Below are 19,617 nucleotides of genomic sequence, written 5' to 3'. Positions count from 1 at the left end.
AATTCTATATAATTTATCAGTGATTCAAGTGCACCCTCCACAAGACTTATATAAATTACTAAAACTATGATTAAAACGGATGTATGACGTTACAACGCATACTTTTACAACGCCTACCTTTACATCGCAAGTTTTACAATGCATACCTTTACAACGCATAGTGCTTTTAGGCGCTGGATAGTGAATTGTTTAATTTACTATTCCAACTCCAGTCCCCGTGGATAGTAGGGAAGGTGTTGGATAGTACATTAAACCTATTCCCTATCCTAGAGCGCCCCCCAGCGCAATGCGTTGTAATGGTTTGCGTTGTAAAAGTTGCGTTGTAAAGGCACTGCGTTGTAAAAGTTGCATTGTAAAGGTTGTTTACCAATTAAAACTATGACTTAAACTATGATTGCCCTAGCATGATTACTCTAATAAGTATAGTATAGTATAGTATAGTATAGTATAGTATAGTATAGCATAATATAGTATAGTATAGTATAGTATAGTATAGTATAGTATAGTATAGTATAGTATAGTTAATTACTAAGCATGGGCGCAAAATCCGTTCCGCTCGCGGATTTTTTGGATTTTCGGTAAATCCGCAATCCGCGAACTCTCGCGGATGTGGCGAAAATACGCAAATCCGCGCGCGGCGGATTTTTTGCATGTGTTCGCACTGCTCGCGGGCCGCGGCGCGGGCAGCAACAATCTCGCACTCGCGAAATTACAAAAATTACAATTGGGGAGGGGTGAAGGAAGTGACCCAGTCTCCAACTTCCTCTTCCTGTCCAGCAAGCTCCTCCCATTGCTTAGTCCATTTCCTTGCCACTTTGAATTCGATCTTGACTGGGAAGGATTACTTTTTGTGGATGCTGCTGGAGATTTGGCTTTGAGGCCTTTTGGATTACTTTTTGATTAGAAATTTGATTTACAAGTAAGTTGATAAGTTGATGTTGTTTGTTTGTGGTGATTTTTGTGTGTGTTTTTCGACTTTTTGGGGTGGGTTTGGGGGCTGGCTATGTGTGGGAGGCCATTTTGAGGCATGGTTCTGCAGGTCCTGGCCATGTGGATGGGGTCAATCGGCCATTTTGAAGTCAGGCAGTGTGTTTTGTGCCCTATGCCCACCCAGTCTGCTTTGATTGCTTTCATTATGCCCAGGGGGCCTCGAACTCCCGCGGATTACCCGAAAATCGGATTGAAAAAAAAAAATTCGCCTGTGTTCGCACTGCTCGCGTCCCGCGCAGCAACAATCTCGCACTGGCGAAATTGTAAAAATTACAATTCTGCACATGAATTGAAAACTACCAGGCTTAGTTATGGGTGCATGCATGATACAACTGTTTTCTTTAATTTTAACATTATTCTGGCCAGGGCATGGATGGCAGTGGATTGTTGTGATTTTTGTGTGTTTTACGACTTTTTGGGGTGGTGTTGGGGGCTTGCTATGTGGGTGGGGGCCAGTTTATTGCCTGGTCCCGTGTGGGTGGGGGTCTAGGGGCCATTTTTAAGCCAGTTTGTGTGCTTTGTGCCATAGGCCTGCACCCAGTGTGCTGTGATTTTATCATGCCCAGGGGGCCCAGAATCCGTCTCGTCTGTTCGCGGATTTTGCTGGTTATTCGCCACGTTCGCGTCGTGAAGCAACAATCTCGCACTCGCGAAATTGCAAAAATTGCAATTTGGCACCAGAAAACCACCAGCAGGCAGCATAAACCTTCTGAAACTTGATGGATAGCATTGGATTGTGGTGATTTGATTGGTGTTGTGTGTTTTGACTTTTTGGAGTAGGGGTTGGGGGCTGGCTATGTTGGTGGGGGCCATTTTGAGGCATGGTCCTGGCCATGTGGATGGGGGTCAAGCGGCCATTTTGAAGGCAGGCAGTGAGCTTTGTGCCATAGGCCTGCACCCATTTTGCCTTGCTTTCACCCATTGTGCCCAGGGGGAGTCAGTGGTACATGAAACTATAACCCTCTGTGTGTGTGCTATCTTGGATCAATGTTAAATTCCTGTTTCCCAAAAATTTAGCAATTCTTAATTTTGAAATTTCCATATTGTGTGGTGTGCACGTGTGTATTCATAAATGCCTACTTGCAAACTATTTATTGAAGCGCTACATATGCAACATATATTTACTGATGTTCCTCTGTCTTCGTTTGCTTTTAGGTGCACAAAGTCAATAACTCCGCATCATCGTTGAGCATCAGTGCCAGGAAGAAGTCCTGCTGCGGCCTGCTGTTCCGACATCTGAAGAAGATGGCTCCAAAAAGAGGTGCCCGTAGCTCCTCTTGCAAGAAAGATGTCTCTACTAAGGAGAAGAAGAAGCAAGTGGCACCACTTACCAAGGAGACTGGTGGCTCGACCACTAAGTTTTTGTGGAAAAAACAAAAGTCCACCATGAGTGCTGCACAGGTAGCCTGTTTAGTGGTTCAATCACCAACGACCAGTGATGTTGGCTCATCGCAAGAAAGTAGCAGCACACCATCAACACAGGTTGTAACTCATCTCACAAGTACTATTCAACAACCAAAGCCGCAACAACAACTGCATGGGCTACTAGTACAAGCACAAGTACATGCGCAAGGAGCTGTCCGAGAAGGAGCTGTCCGAGAAGGAGCTGTCCGAGAAGGAGCTGGCCGAGAAGGAGCTGGCCGAGAAGGAGAAGGTCGAGAAGGTCGAGAAGGAGAAGGTCGAGAAAGAGAAGGCCGAGAAGTTGAAGGCCGAGAAGGAGAAGGCCGAGAAGGAGAAGGCCGAGAAGGAGAAGGCCGAGAAGGAGAGGTCCATGGAGAGTTGCAAGTAGAGGTCAGTGAAGAGGCCCATGTAGCGGCGCATGGAGCGGTGCAAGTGCCCACAATGGTTCTTCTTCCAGGAGTAGGGGCACAGGAGGAAATTGACTTTGGAGCCGGGGTATCATGTCAGGAAGACGAAGGCACTCTTCCTGATGATTAATTTTCTCCCAGCTCCCCAGCAAGGAAAAGATCAAGGAGTGTGTGTAGAAGTTCCTCTTCAAGCCCCGCCTCATCAGATGATCTGGATCTAGATTGGCAACCATCTCCGACGTCTGAGAGGGAGGCACACCACTCGCTGCGAAAGGTATCAAAAGTTAAAAGGAAGGGCCCCGGAAAGCTCATACTTATGGATCCGAACGCCGGACTTGATGAAGTGGTTCATTCTGATGTTGATGAACAGGATGACAGCAATGACCTAGTCATCACACACGTCATTCCAGCCACACCGGCCATGCAGCAGACAGACATTTATACCCTATCCCGACGTCATGCTGAGCGTGACCCTGGCGACGTGGCACTGGTAGCACCACCAACGCAGTCAAGTAGTACAACAAGTTCAACAAAACCTACAACTCCCATATTTTCTCCCCAGAGGGGGACTCCATCCAGCTCGACTCCCTCAAGTAGGGTTGCTGCAATAATTGCACAACCCAGTAGATGTCTGCAAGGCTCATCCACCCCTGCTTCATCTGGCATTGGCAGTATCATCTCGTGCGGCAAAACCAGAAGTTTCCAGTCCCCAGTTTGGAACTTTTTTAGTGTCCATGCAAAGTATGATAACATAGCCGTTTGTTGCATTTGTAAGACTAGAGTTAGCCGTGGTAAGACTGGTACCAACTATGGAACCGGAGGCCAGATAGGTCATCTTCAAAGAAGGCACGCTGTCGTATGGTTTGCGCACCTAGCAAACATCAAGGGAAAGCAATCCCAAAGGGCAAGTGGCCAAAATATACCCACACTAGGTGTTTCATCTGAAGATGACGGGGAGGTAGAAGAAGTGTCAGACATTTGTCCGGTTGCACCCAGTACCCCTGGCAGCACCACACCCTCCGGAACACATAGGAGGCACACTGAGAGTCTGGGAGACACACCAATGCGGAAAATGTCAACACTGAGCACAAGTGGGTCGAAGAAGGCATCAGCATCATCCAGTAAATTTGTCCAGCGCACCATTTCAGCCATGTTCTCTTCAGATGCGCAATTTCAACGCAACCACCCAATTGTACGCCTGTATAACACTAAGCTGGCTAAAATGCTAGCGGTGGACCTTCTCCCTTTTTCGTTTGTCGAAGGTGTGGGTTTTCTTGAACTCGTGGCAACACTGGCCCCTAAATGGAAGGTTCCTAGCCGGTTCTATTTTGCCAGGGTTGCTGTTCCAGCACTACATAAAGAGGTGCTTGAGTTGGTTGGGGCAGCTTTGCAGAAGAGTGCTGTTCACACTATACACCTGACAACAGACATGTGGACCAGTTGCCAAGCCCTTGATTACATGTGCATCACTGCACACTGGGTCTCTTTTTCAGGGGTTGCAAAACAGATAAATGCAGGTGGTGACTTGGCCGAGATTTTTAAGGGTGCTCGTAAACATGCAACATTAGCCATGTTTGGCATGGAGAAAAGTCATACTGCAGTCAACATTTTGGATGACTTTAACAAAAAGGTCTCGCAATGGCTGCCCCCAAGAAATTGCAAGGTTGGTTATGTTTCTACTGATAATGGCAGCAATGTAGTTAAGGCCATGGAGAACGGTTACTATTTCAGAGTGCCGTGTTTGGCGCACTGTATGAACCTTGTCGTGCAAAAGTTCTTGAAAAAAGAACTTGCATTCGACAAAATACTGACCATCTGCAGAAGAATATGCACACATTTCAACCATTCTTTTAAGGCCCGGAAGGAGCTGAGGCGCCAGCAAAATGTACGTAGAATGCCAGTGAAAGCACTTATCCAGGAGGTGGCAACACGTTGGAACTCAACCTTCTACATGCTTGAGCGTCTGCATGAGCTGTTTCCAGTAGTCAATGAGTATTTCTACAACCTGGGTGGTGATACGACAGAAATGATGCTAGCGGTGGAGCAATGGCAGCTAGTTAAAAGCCTGACAGACATGCTTCGTCCTTTTGAGGTCTTCACGCGTGACGTCAGCAGGGAGGACTGTTCTTTGAGCAAAGCTATCCCATTGTTGCTGAAGCTCGAGCACCACGTCAAGGTGGTGTCTTCAGAATTAAAATATGCTGGAAAGAATGAAGCATATGAGTTGGCGCAGAGATTATTACAACGCCTAGTTAGCAATAAACGGCTTGTAAATATCAAGAAACAACAGCACTACATTTGTGCTACTATTCTGGATCCACGTTACAAAAAGCCATTGTTTGGCAAAGTAATAATTCCTTTTGAAACATCAGATGTTACAGAGTACAAAGGTTGGCTAGTTCAGTCAGCCATTCGTTTTGAAAGAGAGCGGAAGGAAACTGTAGAAGACAGTACTACTAGTGAATCAGCAGGCCATCAGGCGTCCCAAAAAAACACTTCTGCATCTGTGCCTGTGGCAGAAGTGAGTGACTTTTCCTCTGAGCCGTTAACCACACCAGCAACCGTATCATCTGCACCAGGCCCAGGCGATATGTCTGAAGCGGATTGGCTAAGTGAGCTAGGGTTTCCTTGTCCCAGAAAGGACACAGAAGTGCAAAGTACAGGAATCCGGGAGGACATTCTTTCAATGGTGCAGGCCTATCTGGATGACTCAACAGTGGTCAATATTACTGAGGACCCATTGGCGTATTGGCATGGGAAAAGAAACATATGGCGAGAGCTCACCAACCTGGCTATCAATTACTTGTCTTGCCCACTCGCAAGCGTGTCTTCAGAACGTGTTTTTAGTTCTGCTGGTGGCATTGTGACTTCCAAAAGGTCCCGCCTCTTGCCCGCAAATGTGGAGCGGCTCACCATGATAAAGATGAACCAGCACTTCATACCACCAGATTACAAAGTACGAGAATGCACGCAGGAAGAAGACGAGGACACCGACCTACCTGAGGAAAGTTCTCCTCAGTTACCAGAAGTACTACCGACTCAATTTGCAGAGTTTGAGGACGAGCTCTGCTTCCCTGACAGCGAGTTCTGAAAATGAGTCAATGATCCATTAACTTTAATATTAGTCCTTATTCACTTTTATTCCTGTGTGTCTGTCTTTCTTTTTTAGCAAGTGCTTCATCACATTCACAACAAAACTGTAATCACCCAATCAAACAACAAGCCCATCAACAGAACTGTCTTGATTTTGATGCCGCAGCATTCCTCAGGTTCACAACAGTTAGTTGACAAGAACTCAGTCCTGGTCGTCTATCCTCCTCCTCCAGACTCACCCTATCCATTTCCCGTAATGCTGATGCCTGGATTCTGCACAATGAAGAAACTTACGTTGACGAGTCCCCTAAAGAGGGACTGTCTGGAAGTAGTGAGTCCTCATTTAAATACATTTTGCTAAGTGTGACTTTTTTGCGTTTGGGTTTACGGGTCTTGGCTGGGCCATTGCTGGCAAGGTCTATTAAGGGATGAAATTGGTTACGCATTTACTTTGGAAAACATTTGGCCTATTACACGTGAACGTTTAGGAGTTATTATTGCTCGCTTGCCTGTCTTAGGGGTGCTGTCTGTGGGGCTTCTAGGATTTTGGGGTCTGTGAGCACCGCAGCCATATTTCTAATGTTGATTGCTTTTGTTTTGCAGAAAATCCACGCCGGGAAACTCCAGTTGGGGCCCTGCTGCAGAACGCTTTAGGACACTGTGAATTCCAGGTGGAGCCAGCCCTCAAACACAAATTACAGGTAAGATAAGCGTTTGGATGGGAGGTAGTATAATGGAGTATTAGGAGAGGCGAGAGAGTGACAGTGGTACTAGTAGTAAAGTCCTAGGACTCCTCAATTAACAAACTCTGTGACAGGCATTTACTTTGGAAAACATTTGGCCAATTACACGTGAACCAACACGATGACAGTGTTCAGTAAAACGAACTTACTGCAAAACCACCACCCACCAGGCTCAAAAGTAGTCAAAAAAAAGATATGCTCAGATAAAGTTTGAAAAAGTATATTTTTATATCCCTAACAAAATAATCTCCCGCAAGACCCTCCCTAACCCCAACAAATAAATAGTCCCTCAAAAGTCCCCAAAAAACCCAACTCCCAATTCCCACCCCCCAAAAGTCTCTAAAAAAGGGGCAAGGGACACTCTAGGGATGCATGGTGTTGTTAACTTTGGCCTCCAGGGCATCATGCCTTAGGGCCAGGGCATCGTATTGCTCCCGGAGGGTGGCGTGATCTAAACGGAGGCCCTCCACCAAATTTTGGTACTCTTTCCATTTCCGGACCTCCGCCTCCAGGTCCGACACTCTGCGGATTGCTCGGCGCAAGCGAGCCTTTACAGTACTGTGAGGTGCAGCTTTTGCTGCTCGGCGGTGGCGTCTGCCAGCACGGCTCCGTTTGGCTGGAGCACTGCGCTGACCGGCAGAACGTGGGGTCACGGAGGAGCAGGCAGATGTCACGTTGGAAGTACTGGACTGCGTGTCGTCCCCCTCCAGTTCCACCAGCCGCCGATATTGGGCAACAGTTGCATCCAGCCTCCGTTGCCGGGCCAGTACAGCCTGCATACTCCTTGTTGGTTTTGTTTTAGTATGACCAACTATATGAAGAAAGAAAGACATAATCTGTAACCAATGCTCTTTAAGAATATGATTAACACAAAATGATTCAGCAGGAAGTTGTGTCACAGTACAACTAGCAACTAGCCAGCGCAGTACAAAAGAAACTATTCAGGCCAATATCATGGGCGTCCGCAGGGATGGGCAAGAGAGGGCGCGATTGCCCCCCTCTGGATCGCAGGTCCATCCAGTGCTGGCCCAGTGACAAATTACAATATGGTAATTACAGCAGGCTGGGACCGACAGACAGATAGAGGCAGAGACAGAGAGAGAGGAAGACAGAAGGAGAGAGAGAGAGAGGGAGGGAGCCAGAGGGTGACAGAGGGAGGATGAGGGAGGGAGACAGAGAGAGAGGGAGGGGGAGAGAGAAAGAAAGATGTGTGTAATGTGTATGCCAGGTCTGGTGGCTCAGTGGACGAAGGCATCCGCTGCAGGGGCATGATTTCAATTTCATGGTCATATTTTTTTTTGTTGCTCTAGATCCCTCCCCTCCCCCACTGACCCTGCCCCCTTCGGTGCGGCCCTTGGCCACAAACCACACTATCAATCATGTCAGGAGTAGGACTCAGGAGATGGTGATGATGTTGCACCCCCCCCCTGGAAACATTTCATAGTATGTTCGTAGTTCATCCAGTGACCGTCTACTCTCTGTAGATACACATCATATGCTATCTAAGAGTCAGATAGTACCATGATCCAGCTTACCTGTACCCGCCACCACCACTGTCTCCTTCCTCACAGTCTGTACTTCTTGCTCCTCTTGCGCCGCCTCCTCCCCAGAGTGATCCTCGGACTCGGAGTCGATCACTATTACCACATCCGAGCTGGCCCCGCCACCAGATGTTTCACCTACAAAGTAGATTTAAGAATGTTAGATTACACCACTCACTAGTATTTGGTCTATGAATGAAGAATGTGAAAACAACAGAAAAAATAATTGACTGTCTACTCTAGTCTAAAGTAAAAATGTCCCTCCTTCCAGGGAAGGCTGTTGTCTTGCTGCATTTTTTTGTCATAATTGATGAATGCTTGATTAATTTTAACACACATCATTTTTCTCTGAACAGACAGAAGCTGGACTTCTAAGGACAAGAGCAACATCAACTTCAAACCAGGTGAAAGCTCGGCTCGACCACAAGAAATGTGTTCCATTACTCATCAACTCAGCACCAAGCACTTTTCCATTTCCAACTAACTTTATTTTAATATATGTGTTTACTTTAACTTTTAATAAAGCTTTTAAACTTGAATAGACTCTGTGGTTTTTGGTCCTCCAGACTAGAGTGACTGAGCGAAAGGTTTTGCAATTTTTGCAAGGAGGAGTCCGTGACGCTGACACTACCAGGTTTATACAGTGTGCCAAACACGCCACTCTGAAATATTATTACTCTGGTCTTTGGTGTCCATAGTTAGGTTTGTGGAGAATTGTCCCTGCAACAGTAGTATTATTGATTTTGCTCCTATCTAAACACTATTTCGAAAAAATTAAATTAGGAACGCTTGGACAACAATAGGTCCTCTATATTTAAATGAAAACTTACTGGGGCCAGCAAAGGAGCACTCCCCGCCCTGGCCTGCATCCTCCTCCTTTGGAGCCACTGCATCTGCTTTTTCTGTCCGCTTGACCCTGGGCGGACCTGACGTACAACATGAAAGAATGAACAGAAAACATTGATGATTGCTGCTTGTCGATGTCCTTGTCAACCAAATCAAACATTTAGAAAGAACAAGAACCAACTATTTCAGCCAAAAAGAGGGCTACAAAAGAAGGACTGCACCTGAGCCTCTACTCTAGGGGCAGATTTACAAGCCCCTTACAGCTCTTTTGCTCCGTTCTTGCGTCACTTTTGTGACGCTGCGCCACAACAAGAGAGGCGCCATGGTGTGGCGTATATTAACAACGTGACGCATATGGGAGATGCATCCCATTCTAAAGCCCTGCGCCATAAGGGAGCGTTCCAGCGCAAGGGAGGGCGTTCCTGCGCAGGAACGCATGCTAAAATTGGCTATGGGGAATATATAAAATTTCAATTAGCCATTTAGGACAATGATGCATCACTGAAACCCTGCGCCTGCATGAAGCAGACTTACGGCTTGACGCAGCATTGCTGGAGCTGCGCCATCGTTGCAATGCAACTCCATCAATGAGCCGCCTTTACGGCACCGATGCGTAACGCTTCGGTGACGTTTTGGGACCATGGTGTGCCGCATGGTAAATACGGCGCACCATGGACACACTTGTGCACACTTTGCAGGGATGCGCAGGTAATTGCTAATCTGACACTTAGGGGCATACTTACGAGTTCTGAGCTGGACACCTCCAGATGTGCACCAGAACAAATGCGTAACGCAAAACTAACCTTGCGTCACTGCAGATGCGCCGCAATTACAATGCGGCAAACCCTGGCGCAAGGGTAGGCAGATGCGTGACGCATCTCGTGACGAAAGAGGGGCGCATCTCTAGAGTCGCGTCACAGGCGCGATGCAACTATAGCAATGCTCAGGGCTGCACAATACTCAACATACCGCATCAGTCCTTACGCCTGCTTCAAGCAAGCAGGCATAAAGAATTGACGTAGCAGCGTCGCGGAAGTGCCTGCGTTAAATCTTGTAGATTTCACGCAGGCACTTTTGCGAGGCGCACAGCTGCCTGACCGCCACCCCCCACCCCCACCCCCCCTGCGTGGGAACGCACCCATTGTGGCGCAGGCCCAGGCCTTAACGTGGCGCATCTCCTTAGATGCATCTCGTTGTACATGACTCGCATGGATTCGCCACGTTTACGTCGCTGTGCGTCAGGTAAGGCAGCGTAAACGTGGCGCAAGGGGCTTGTAAATCTGCCCCTTTGTGTCTAGCATTATGCAGTTCTGTAAAGTACACTCATACATTACTCAGCCCAATTAAATGAACACAAAATAGAAAACAAATAAGCAGTGGCACCGCCACAGAGAAGGAGAACAGTGCACCTGAAATGCACAGAAGATTTTGAAATGTTAATTTACCTCTCCTATCAATGTAATCAGCAGCATTATTGCTGTTTGTAAAAAAGTTAAAGCAAACATTTGCAATATAACACAGTCACACAGAGCAGGAGAAAAAACAGAGTAGTGAGTGATGAAAAAATTGCTACTACTACTCACCAAGCCCGGGGACCTCCACTCCCAGCAGGTCTAGCAGGTCGCGCTCCCGGTCCAGGATATCGGTCCAGCGGTGGGTCACTTGATTGTAGGTGCGCTGGACCCCCGTGATGTCAAAAAGAGCCCAGCACACCTGCCCCCACCGCTTCCGTCGCTCCTGGCTGTTGGTATAACCAGCAGCGATCCTGCCGCCTGCCGCGATGGTCCTGGGGAGACGGCGCTGCACATAAAAAACGAGTGAGCCCACCTCCTCAGGGCTGAAGATCTCCCTGGGCACCACCATTTCCGCCCTCAAACGGCCACACGGGAGCCGGGCACGGGCTGCGGGGGCCGTCTTGGGCAGCTTGACAGCTGTCTTCACCATGTTCTGGGCAGGTGTTAGCAGTAAGGAGACAAAATGAAAAAGAATAAGAGTAGGGAAGAAGGAAATAAAAGTTTAAAAAAGTAGTTGAAAAGTAAACAAAAGTAGCCTAAAACACAAAAATATAGACCTAGAAAACTAGAGGGATAGAAAAAAAGTTAAATAGATCAAAAAAATATTAAAACAAGCAAAGGATGGCAGAGATATACAGAGGATAGAAACACCATGCCCAGACACATAGGAATGAATGAAAAACAAGATGGCGGCCCGAACACGTGCGTGTAAGTAAGTTCGCACGCGATTTCTCTCGCGAACTCGTGCGAACTTGCATTCGCAAGGCGCTCATTGCGCGAGATTACACATAGCGGGGGGAAACGGAAATACGTCACGCAAACAAAATGGCGGCGCCCATACTCAACCTTGGGGTAACTCGCACGAGTTCGCGGTTTCCACGGTCGATTTCGCACGACGTCGCGAATAGGGCGAAATTACCGAAAAACGAGTTTTGCAAAAGCAAAACCAACGAGCAGGTGCAAAAGTTCGAGCTCATCATTTGTAACCATTTACCTGTAGTGCTTCCTGAAGGGGCCCTCCAGAATCCGGTTGCCTACTTGCAACTATTGTGTGACCCTGCTCTGACAGTCACAGAATAGTTACGAGTATGCCATTGCATCCTGTTATTGCAACAAAAAGGAAAGGGAGCAGACAAGCAGGTGCCAGCCTTCATTATTGTCAGTTGGGGCAGGGCAGGTGTTGTTGTTTGCAAAACTTAAAGCACTTAGCAGGTGTGCTTGGCTTTGCCACAATAATGTACACTCACTGGTCAATCAGAGGGTGCTGTGATGACACCGAGGGTGGCATGGGTGTGCCAGCCAGAGGGTGGCATGGGTGAACCAGAGTGCCAGTGTTGACAGAGGATGGCAGTGCTTTGCTTTGCCCCAATAATGTACACTGGTGAACCAGAGGGTGCTGTGATGACACAGAGGGTGACATGGGTGAGCCAGAGGGTGGCATGGGTGACCAAAGAGAGTGCCAGTGGTGACAGAGGGCGGCATTGATGAAGAAAGCCTTGCAAACAGGCTGGGCACGTAGAAACAACAAGTTCACAAAACTGGCGACCCGACAAGTAAGTTCGCAATTTGCGAAATTGTACAAAACCCTCGCGAACTTGCAGAAACCCGTGCGAACACACACCCCAAAAAAAAATACGCAAATATGCGAGAATTCGCGGATTTTGCGTATTGTCGCAATCCGCAAATACGCAAATTCGCGGATTGCGAATCCGCAAAATCCGCCCATGCTTATTAACCTTTTCTGTGCGACCGCGATTCCCCCTCCGGTGCTGGGCCCTAATAGAAACGGGCGTGGTCATGACGGAACGGTTCCGTCATGAGCACAGCTCAACCGTAGCTCATGACAGAACCGTTCCGTCATGAGCATGGAAAGGGTTAATTACATGAAAATGCTAGAATATGCATTTGAACACAGGGCACATGATTAAATTATATAAACACAGACAGTACAAAACCAATGTCTGAAGATCAGCTAGCATTGTGTCACATTCTGACCAAACATGGTGCCATAAAAGAAACATAATATGGGTTTCTTTGTAATGGACATTATACATAAGCCCTATCTTTAGCCCATAAGTAGAGGAGTGTGGCTCACTGATTAGAGCAGCAGACCCTGATGCAGAGGTCTGGCCCGGGACCAGGGTTCAATTCCCGACGCAGCAGGGTCCTGAGCCCAAAAATGTCCACAGACTCGATAATTCTCGCCTCGGTGCCTATTCTAATCATGGGGTCCCACGCTGCAGCTCTGGGCAATAGTTGCTTAATCTCCACTACGGCGGCCCACCCGCTGCGGGATGCTTGGCTTTCACCCTGGGGATACCCAGTAAGGGTTATCTCACAGGGAAAAGCCAGGACGGGTTCCCAAGGCAAGTGCCTTGATGCCTTCGGGTGATACGTGCGCTATATAAGTCGCAATACATTTACATTTACATAAGGAAATACTTCAGTCTAGGCTAAGAACGAGTCACTCTTTTACCATATGCTTTACCGCACGCTTAACAAGAAATTAATCACGGCAAAAACTACAAAATTGGAGGTTTCTGTTTTCAGTATTCTGAGGGCAACATAATATCTACTTGTCCCTAGTTTCAAACACACCGGTCTAATCTACTTATGTTGAGCGCCATGGTACACTGAACAACATAACAATATATGCTCCTCGGTTTCAGGGTCTCTACCGCCAGCCAGGCAAGTACTAGGTAACACTTCATTCTGCCATTGTACCATCAGTGCATTAGGTGGAAGGCTTCCCTATTGAAAACTTACATATAAAGTTTTGGCAAGAGTGGGCATGAAGTTATCAAAAAAAAAAAATCCAAATGCGGTACGCGCTTAAATTTAAAGTTTTTAAATCATATGAATCAACATTTAGCATCAAATGAGTACAGGGGCAGAATGCTTAATCAGGACTAATAGCCCCCAGAGGCACAACCAGATTTCCAAGGTGGTGTGGCCTCTACACTAAAAGAATTAAAACCATTGTGGTACAACATATCAACAGACCATGTTTCCTGGAATGCACAGACATCAAATTTCTATATATAAGAACCCAATTTGACATCACAAGGTTTAGATTTTATACCAGCCAGATTCCATAAGATGACAGAGGAATTTGTTTTCGGGGTAGTACTCTCACTGTTCTCCTTGATGCACCCCTTCGTTCAGCCTAAAAAGCTGAGTAGCGGAATCCCACCATCCCCAGGACTATTGTATGGGCAGCAGATTGATGGGTTGCTTGAAGATCCACTCTACCATTTATACCTGGTTCTATGTTGTTAGACATCTGCTTGTCTGGCAACTCGGACAGTCAGTAATGTTAGCACTCTGCCCAACTTCTCCGGCGTCTACAAGAATGCTTGGAAAGTTATGGGTGAGTGAGTACTTCAGGGCCAGATGAGGGCATAGCCTAAGCCTAATGGCGGAAGGAAGGGGCCCAACCATTTGGCCAGTTCGTAGCTTTAGACTGATGAGCCCCTCAACCAATACCTTATCCTTCAGTGTCACAGATATAGAATCAAACTGTGTAGAACCCAGTGAACAGCGTTTAACATGGATGATGTCAAACCTTATTACTGATAAGAATTTACACTTGGTTCTAACCCAATGTATGACCTTGTTGGCTATGGAGTCAATATCTGCTTATGCACCAGAAGCAAGTTTAGGAACCATGGTCAGGTAGACTACCTTACTGCAACCATTGGGCATCTCTATAAGGGCAGATATGCCTCTCAGGGCAGTGGGTATCTATTTGACAACTTTCAATCATGGACCAACCCTCCCCAGTCTGGAAAGTGTCTATTTGGACATTTAGCAGGGAGTCTTGCCTCAGCAGACCACAATGCAGGCCTATTGCTTTTAATGTTTGACTTATCGTGTAGTGGTAGTAGGTGAGGTGAGAACAGGCCTGGATTTACCTCAGCAATAGGATCTGAGCTAACCGGAATACGGATTAAGGCCGCAATATGTACCTGCAATTAGGGAGCAGTGGAGGTTGACGACATGCTTAGAACAAAATGGTCAACGGTTAGGCTAGGATTCCCACTTAGAGCATTTAACACCCTACTGCAACAATTAGGGTTATCCTTAGGCTGGAATTTTACAACATCATCAATTCTAGTATTGAACTTCACAACTAAAGATTTCAATTCTCGCAGTTCCCAATTTGAAGAGCATATCCCACTACCCTCTGGAGAAATTACGACTCTAGTATCACTAACGTGCGTGATGTTCTGAGCGGCAACCTGCTCAGTGCCTGCAGAGGGTATTTGGGGGTATGGGCGGAGTTTCTAAAAAGGTGCAAATTTATTATGACAAGGAACACTGGAAAATATGGTGATTTTGGGGGACAGCTAAACATTCACAGCCAGTGATTGTGCATGGAGTTTCATATTGCAACAGGGGCATTATGCCCAGGAATAGGCTTTGAAATTCCTCTCTCAATAGAACTATCATCACAGTTGCTTGCCCTTTTCCGTTCGAACATTTCAGGTACTGCCTTATGGGGAATCCTAACAACTGTGGCTGGTATTTTGTTTTTTAGAATGGACTCAACCTCTTCAATGAGCAGATCTACATCTTCCAAGGTGCAATTGGCTTAGGCGCACTTTCTGATCTTTTTTAACCAAGGAGGTTTTTATTCAGGTTCCTTCGCTTTGTGTTTCCCCATTTTAAAGCTGTTACGTTGATAGTCACCCACATGGGTCGTGTTTGGATTCAACTTACAATTATGACAAAAAGACAACCGGTAGCCACATATGTAATAAATTCAAAATCATTAAACAAATAACAGATTGGTTAACTTACATTGATGGAGGAACTGGTCTGGATGCGGATAGCAGATGTAAAGTAGTGGACCTTGCCCTGTCTCTTCCTGGGAATGATGGATGAAGGATGGGCCCCCCCTTGGCACGGGAGCAGTCTAAGTGTGGCCCAGATGTGCCATAAGCAGCAGGAATACTGGATGAAATTTAAAGTGCTGCAGGGGTGCTGGTCTCATCCTCATATCTGCCACTGGCACCTCTTAGCATAAAGAATTATGGGTCTGGAAGCCCCCGCCGAGTACATTACCTGCAGAAGGAATACTAGAGGCACTTTATAGTGCTTCTGGAGTGCTGATTTCCTCCTCCCTTACGCAGCCATCAGCGGTGACTCCTGGGTGCAAGGATTTAAAACAAAAAAAAATGATTATTGCATTTTATTGCATTTTAAAACATAAGGAAAAAACAACACCCATATAATTGTAAAAAAGAAAATGAAATAATACAAAGCTGGATCCCATAGGTCTAAAGCAAATACGAGACTTAACAATATCGATACAAAGCATGGTGACGGGTAGGGGAAGGGCAGATGAGGTGCGAGAAACATTACAGCAATAAAGAAAAACACAATTGATTGACAGGACAGTTAGAATACTGTTAGTAAGTATGCAAGTGGACATAAGAACACAGAGTCATGTAAAATCATCCTCAGTAACATTCTGAGGCATTAATTATACCGAGATAGTTCAAAATGATACATTAGTCTTCTGGTACATCTGCTGATGCTCTCTGCACTGCATGATATTGAGCAAAGAGACCTCAAAAACTCTTTGGACGATGACAAGGAGGAAGCATTTTGTTATAGACATCAGATTGGGTGTTGCAGTATACCATGTCATGTTCCCACTCTGTCACCATGGGCATAGGGCCCCTGATCCATCGCATCGCTAGCTGGCGCTTGGCCAGGAGAAGACCGGTAGCCACCAACTTACACACATTTTTCCTAAGGGGGTTGATATAACCTAGGAGTACCAACAAGGGGTCTGGTGCGAGGGATAGCCCAAGAATGTCATTCAGCTTTTGGAAGATTATTCCCCAGTAGTGTTCCACCTGTGGGCACTGCCATGCCTGATTAAAAAAATCACCAAGCGGCGCACGACACCGCTCACAATTATCAGAATCCCGCAACCCATACCCAAAAAGGCGCAGAGGGGAGTGAAAACCTCTGTTTAAAAGTTTAAAATGGGCAAGTCTATGGCGACCGTTATGAGAAATCTTACGGGTAACTTCGCAGCAGTAGAACCATATGTCATCTGTAATAGGAACGCCAATATCCAGCTGCCAGGCCTGCCTAACCCTGCTGAGGGATGGAATCTTCGTGACCAGGGCCGAGGCGTATAGCTTGGAAATTAACTTGCACGGGGTCTGAGCGTTCAAGAGTACAGTCAGAGGGGGAATATCCAACGGCTCATGTAGCTCTTCCCCAAGTATTGTCCGCAAAGTATGTCGGGTTCTGAAATAGTGGAGTCTCGTCAGAGCCGAATGTGCATTGTCGGCACCAGCTATGTCCTCCCACGCACCCACCCCCCCATGCTTGAATAGATCACACATGGTATGTATACGCAATTTGTTGAGGGAGTCCAGGGTACCCTTCTTCGAGCTGAGCACAAAGCATTGGCACCATTCCACACGCATTCGGGGTGAATAGAGTGTCGCCCCATAATATATTCTGAGCAAAGCATTCCACGCACGAACAACCAAATTGATTGAGTCCAGAATGCCACAGCGCCTCGTTCCGGTTTGCGTTAAGAAGCAAGGCAGGGAGTGTGGGGCAGCAGCAACCTTCTTGATCTGAAGGTGAGGTAAATCATGGGGCCCGTGCACCCAACTGTATGCATGGGAGGCCTGCGTGGCCACTTTACCATAATTAGCTTATATCATCACATCGCGTCAGAATGAACTTGAATGCCCAGATTGTGGACCAGTTGAGTTGTCCATTGTAGTAGAAAGTCAAGCGGAAACTGCACCGTGGAGGGCATCAGCGGGATCAATATAGATTTATCCCAATTAATCTTTAGGCCGGAGAGGCCACCAAAGTGCAGCACCTCGCATATCACGGGAGATAAATGGGTCTCGGGATCTCTAATGTATAAAAGCGTATCATCAGCGTAAGCAGATGTGATGAGGTTGTAGAAAGGAAAATAAAGCCCCCTGTGCCCATGATACTCACGCAATGCCCACAGCAAGGGTTCGGCAGCCACCGCATACAATAACGGGAACAGCGGACCCCCCTGTTGAGTACCCTGCAAAATTTGAAATGGAGTTGAGACCACATCTCCCGTACATACCCGAGCTACCGGGGAATTATATAATAATGAGACCAATTGCAAATAGACCTCTCAGACTCCCATTCGCCACAACACAGCATGCATAAAAGTCAATTCAATCAAACCAAAAGCCTTCTCGGCAACTAAAAATCCAGCAGCGGCCTTAACCTCAGGTCGAACATGTTGCAGAGCAACAGAAACCGTGAGATTATGTGACAGCGTGCGACTCAGGATGAACACAACCTGTTCAGTGCCTATCAGCTGAGGAAGGAGTGGCGACAGATGGTTCACCAAACTTTTTGCAAGCAACTTGGTGTCCCCGTTGAGCAGTGAGAGCGGACAATAAGAAGGGCACCTATGAGGGTCTTTATTGGGCTTCAAAAGAGTGATGATCAACGCCTCATGCATGAAGGAGGGCATAATACCGTCTGCGGCTATCTCATTAAATAAAGAGATAAGATGTGGGATGAGTAGATCGCTGAAGCCCTTATAGAATGTGACCGTGAGGCCATCAAGTCTGGGAGCACTGCCCTCACGCATCGACCCCCGAGCAAGCCGAACCTCCACCACCTCAATGGGGCACATCATAAACTCACGTTGCCAGTTTTATAACCAGGGGAGCTGTATGTATTCTAGATAGTTAGAAATGTCATCGTCACTAGGGGTGAGTTTGGAGCGATACAGCTCCTGATAATAGGAGCGGAACTGAGCATTGATTCCATTGCGTTACGTCAGGATCGACCAATCATCGCCCTCCAGTTCGACAATACCTCCAGAGTCCAGACAGCGGCGGGCCATTGCAGCCAGCACTGAGCCTGGCCGGTCAGGCTCACCATAACCTCTGGTAGACACCTACTCGCCCATATGTATTACTTCACTGTCAGCCTCCTCATGGAATTCAGCTAGTGTGGCCTTGAGTTGTTCACGCAGATCAGGATCATTAGTGAGGGATAGGTGTGCCTCAGGGTCGGTTAGCCGGGTCTGTAGCAAATTGAGGCAACCGCGAATGGCCCGAAGAACACCCGCATGCTGACTAATGGCAACACCCCTAAAGTAGACCTTAAATGCCTCCCACACCTCTGAGAAGGAGACAACCAATCCAACATTAATATTGAAGAATTCAGAGATTGCGTCGCTCAACTCGGAGTGGAAGACGGAATCCAGCAACGAATAAGGAGGAAAACACCACAAAAAAGGGAGCGGTGTGCCAGGGGCACTGCTATAGTGACGGTGACCAGTGAATGGTCTGAAAAGGAGCTGGCCAATACAGTGCAATCAAGCAGCTTAGGCAGCAGAGATTGTGAAATAAACCAATAGTCAATGCGCGTGCGGATATCATGTTGCACCGAGTAATGTGTATAACCCCCACGGCGCCTGAACGAGACTTCCATACATCAGCAATCCGGGCAAAAAGAGTTATGGTTCAGGAAGTCCCAGCTGTGTGTGTCCCCCAGGAACGGGCCTGTGCTCCCCCATCCCTGGGTAAATCAGTCTTTATGCCTCCTTTGAGGGGTGGATTGGTGGTGTTTACCCCATCTGCCTCCTCAGGGAGGCAGAAAGCCCTCTAGGCACCAGATAAAGTTGCGGGTACAGTTTTGAGGAGGGAGAAGGCCCCCGGGACATGGACATATGCTCCACCCTTCCCATGGGCACAACAATTTTTTGACCCTGCTTGGGGCAGAAAGGGGGTGTTTATCATCAATCTCCCATGAGGACACGGCACTTTTTCCCCATTTTTTTTAAAAAACAATAATTTGCAATATTTTGTCTAGTTTCTCGGTTCCCTCTAGGGGAAACTCAAAACCTGGGTACATTTAGTATCTCTGAGATGTTTAAGAAAATGATGCACATTTGGCCTGAATAGCTTTTATGGAAAGAAACATTAGGAAGATGTAAGTGTGAAGTGCCCCATATTGAAAAAAATGTCACGGCACCAGGGGTGGAAAATCCTCAACATCGAAGGAGTGAAGTGTGAACTGCCCCCAAATGGCAAGCATT

Source organism: Lissotriton helveticus, chromosome 4_1 (genome assembly GCF_964261635.1).
Source record: "Lissotriton helveticus chromosome 4_1, aLisHel1.1, whole genome shotgun sequence".
In the NCBI taxonomy this organism is placed as follows: domain Eukaryota; kingdom Metazoa; phylum Chordata; class Amphibia; order Caudata; family Salamandridae; genus Lissotriton; species Lissotriton helveticus.
Note: the sequence above shows the minus strand (reverse complement) of the source record.